The sequence below is a fragment of the Nestor notabilis genome, unplaced genomic scaffold (genome assembly GCF_000696875.1).
Source record: "Nestor notabilis isolate BGI_N333 unplaced genomic scaffold, ASM69687v1 scaffold14187, whole genome shotgun sequence".
Classification (NCBI taxonomy): Eukaryota; Metazoa; Chordata; class Aves; order Psittaciformes; family Psittacidae; genus Nestor; species Nestor notabilis.
The window spans coordinates 129,406-134,023 of NW_009938043.1; the positions used below are offsets into that span (position 1 = coordinate 129,406).

Here is a 4,618-nt window from a genome sequence, read left to right on the forward strand (position 1 = left end):
GTCCTTTCCAACCCAAACCATTCCATAATTCTATGATGGATGCCCACATAATGCAATGAAGCCAGAATTCACCTTGTCCAGCTAAGCACAGAAAGATCTTCCTTGGTTATAGGGGTCAGCATCTGAGTCAAACACATCCCTCAAAGCCAGACACTTGCACAACCTACCGATGCCACGAGCATGGATGGGATATACCAGGAGGTGTAGGTATATATGCACACATAAATGTATCTCCATATGTCCATGAATGATATAGGCAGAAACTCCCCGCTTCTTCTCAGCCATCATCTCGCCAACAGGTCCCTCCATCTTTTCCAACCTAGTTGATTCTATGATCTCCAAAAGGCTGCCCAGATGCCTTCATCATGCCCTGGCTCTGCCCTGCCTTTGAAGTGTCTCCTTAGCAGCCATACACACACATCTGATCCTACAGGACTGCTCAGTGGCATCTAAAATGCAGAAGCAGCATCCTTTAGGGCAGTGCCCAAACCTGGTTTTCAAACTCAGTAAAGGAAGGAATCAACAGACTATTGGGAGATGGAAAATCACCATTATTTCAGATACTGCTGAGCAGCAGTGGAGGGGGATTATCTGTGGATGCCTTGTGCTGCCAGGAGGGCTCAGGGTCCTCCTGTGGTCCAAAGGCCACCGATGCTCCATGAGGCAGCCAGGCAGCCCATGACACTGTTCACAGTGAGTGGCTGGGGCACAGGCACCAGCTTCCATTACCCACCAGCCAGTAACTCTAACAGTAGTATTACAGGAGTAAAACAATAACATTTTGTTGATCTCCTAAGCAATCAGCTCATTTTAGCACTCTGCCTCCAAGTGCTAGATAATAACAGGATACAGGAGAGGCGGTAGCTTTCTGTATCCAAAACAGTGTAGGTGCATCTGTGATTGTAAAGGAGTTGAGAGTTGCTGCTCCAGACTTCCAATTCTGGAAGTGGGGTGGCTGGAGGTGGTCGTATGAGCTGTAGGTTAGACTGTGTACAGGGATTTCTCAGGGATACAGAGTTGGGACAAGCTGACCAATTGCTCTGGTGCCCATACACTGCACTGCTTTGACCTACATCCTTTGCAGCCCTGGTTCCCTGTTCCCAAAACAGCCTGTGTTATTCTAGGACTGCTTTGCTTTTACCCAAGTACTTGATTTATTTTAAGTACAAATGTCCCAGGATCTAATCTGAGATCTACAAGCAGCAACATGCAGCAAAATGGTACTTACAAAGATCCCCTAAAACCATTTCCTTTAGATTAAACAAGGCAGTTATTGTGTTTTAATACAGGAATTGATTATTACAAGTATGCGTATTGAGCTTAACAGCTTAGATTTGTATCTATTCCATCACTGTTAATCTCTGATAAATATGTTTTTAATAATCTCTAGGTATTTATTGAACGTAAAACTGTCTTGTGAAATTGAGAGTAAGATTGCTAAATACACTTATTGTACACTGCTGCAACACGAATCCATTATTAAAACCTTTCACTGAGGTTTACTTTTAACCATGACATAACAGATACGCACGCTGCATACTTAATCTATAATAAATATATTTGTAATAAACTATTGATATTTAACCTGCAGTAACCATCCTAATAAATATGACACATGGCAACAGCTATTGGACAAGCTGCTCTTTTTAGCTCTGTCAAACACTTGGGGGATGTGGGGAGAAGGAGGAAAGCTGTGGCCTGGCAGAAGGCAGCCTGTTTATCAGCTCTTACCTGCCCCAGCCGTTGGCCTCATTGCTATTTCAGACCCCAAATATCCAGCCCCACGTTCTTATATGGGTCTGCTATTTGCTCTCTTTCCTGAGTTAAGAGTTGCCCCCAGCCCCCCGTGTGACCCCAGCAGGCTGTGCGATACAAGGGCCGGTAACTCAGCTCCTGGTGCCCTCAGATGATGCTTTGTCTGCCCAATGGTTTTACAAAGTGGATAAACGTCCTCGAGGGATGAGGAACAGAGCAGAGCCCGTACCCCTGGCATGGGAAACCCGCCAGCTTTGTTCATTCAGGGATCAACTGGGAAGCTCAAATGAGATTTCAGCTTTGAACTCAGCAGAGGCCACCAAGTGCCTTTGACGCATGAAGCAGACAAGAGTCTGACTCCAAGCCACCAGAGGCAAAGACTTGACCCACAGTGCTGCTTAGACCCCCTGGGATATTCTCAAAGATGCATTTGTCATTCTTTGCATCACTTAATGACTGAGATTATTTACAACAAGCCATCTCTAGCAGAGATGCACAACATTTCACTCCCAGTGCTAATCAAATGGGAGAGGAGCAAAGTAATACCTCCCATGTCCCCTCCTCTGTGTCCTTACTTACATGGCCACTTGTCCAGGCCCTGTAATCCCTCCCTGTAGGCCACCATCTGATTCCTATATATCAGAAAGAGCCAAAGATCTTAACATGCAACTTCTAATTGAGCTGTATCATCTGCCACAAACATGAAATTAACGGTCCTACATCATAATCATAAATTCATACATAACCCCCTGCACCAGCAAATAACTCTTTGCAGTGATGCTACAAGGGAAAGCTGATTTGCAAGAAGCACACGCTACCCAGGAATCCTAATTAACCAAATTAACACCATCACTTCAAATCATGTCCCAGCAGTAGGACATTTCTGATTGGCCTCAGGCTGGAGCAAAGCAGCCAAATGAAAACCTGACAGCATCTCTACGGGTCCAGCGAGCTAACCCTTTACTGAGGGCGATAGCTGGTGTCCATCCACGCACATGAGGAAGGGAGGAAAAGTCTCATGAGAATTTGTAGGCACCACCCTAGGAGAGACTGCGGCACAGTGATGCTTTGCAAGTTCCTCATGCACTTCCCAAATTCAACCAGTGCCATCAGGAAGCCATTCCTGCCATGCTGGCTTGCTCCGAGGGGTTGTGACACTGACAGATCCCCGTGTAGAGTGCCAAATGATGCTTTGGGTGGACGAAAGACAGAGTGATGGGTCTGGGATCATGGAGCAAAGCTGGTAATAGGAGCAGTCTCCACAAACCCCAACCCCATCTCCCCGAACCCACTGGTTTGCACTGGTTTCTGTTTGTGACTTGAGCTGTTTAGAGCTCAACACCTTCTTTTTCTTACTTCAGGGTAGTCACTTTTTTCTATTTCTCGATGGGAAAACAGGTTGCTATTTTGGGAGCATGTGGGATTCAAGCCCACAACTGTCTCAGCACTCCTTGCATGGAAGATGAGATCCATTACCCGTGTGCCAGAGGGACTGGCTCATGTCTCTCCACACATTCAGCCTGGATTACAAGTAGGGTGGCTCAGTCCCACCAGGCTCCTCATGCTGGGACATGGAATGTGTGGGAATTGAAGTGGCACAGGGCCTGGAGCTCCCATCCCTGCTCTGAACTGATGCTCTAAAAGCTGGGGTGGGAGCTGTGGACCAAGAGAAAAAGAAGGCTCTTACCAGAAGTGGGGTTCGAACCCACGCGGGCATGCGCCCATTGGATCTTAAGTCCAACGCCTTCACCACTCGGCCATCCTGGTGGGCTGCAAACCCTGTGCTGACCCACCAGCTCCTGCCCCAGAGGGCACACAGCTCACTGAGTGCTCCAGCTCCCAACCACAGACTCTTCCCGAGCCCAGCAACACCTTTCCCTCCTCACTGCTGTCTTCGATGTCCCCACTAAACCAGTGAAGCATCCCACTGGGATGCAGCAGGTTTTGTGGGCCATGCACAGCCACTATGTGCCACACTAGATCCTCGTGCAAGGATCACCACAGTACTGGTGATAACACCACCAGGGACCCTGATGCAGGAGGGGCATCTCTGGAGGGCCTCAGCTTGATCCCGCTGTGTGCCCAGGGGGAATGGAGCAGCTCTCACAGCCCAACAACACTTGGTCAAACACAGCACATGGTTAAATCACTGCACCACCTCCAGCCTGCATCTGGGACTCTAGTGGGCATTTAGCTGGGAAAGGCAGTGGGGCAGGAAAGCCTTTCCTTTTCCTTGGGGTGAGGTGCAGCGTTTTTTCTGCCAGCTGGGGAAAACTAAAACTAAAAACACACAGAAAACCTCTGTTGAACCATGCAGGATTCAAACCCACAGCCACCAACTACCTCTGTGCAGGAGGGCTTTAGCCCTTAAGCCACAGGAGCCTGATAACTTCTGCCTCTGATTTCAGTCACCTTCACTCTTCCCAGCTCAGCACCTTCACACAGACATGCTGTCACACAGAGAAACCTGGGCAGGCCTTTTCACCAGGTCTGTCCTGACCCTGTCCTGGCAATTCCCTCCTCACTTCCCCAGGGACTGCTCAGGACTGTGCCCTGAGATAGCTGAGCTGTTTGAAGGGCTTGTGTTTGGCTGCTGCAGAGGCAAGAGGCACTGACCAGAAAGAAGGGTATTTCCAGGTCCCAGAAGAGGGTGGCAAGAGCTCCTAAATGAGCAGGCGTTACCCCAGCCTCCAGAGATAATCCATGAGTGCCAGGAAGCAAAGCAGAACCCCATGGGAGGATGCTGCAGGTCCTCAGCCCAGCAGAGGACCAGGTCTACCTATTCCCGTGCAAAAAAATGCTGCCAGGAGGAAAACTCACCTCCTTAAGTGCTGAGAGGGGACAGAAACTTCCCTTGCTTCCC

At 48.8% G+C, this 4,618-nt stretch overlaps 1 non-coding gene across 1 annotated transcript; it reads right to left on the reverse strand.

The window, feature by feature from the left end:
* Positions 1-3,439: 3,439 nt before the first annotated feature.
* Positions 3,440-3,522, reverse strand: TRNAL-UAA. Its single transcript has one exon. It is a non-coding gene; the product is annotated as a tRNA-Leu (tRNA).
* Positions 3,523-4,618: the final 1,096 nt, after the last annotated feature.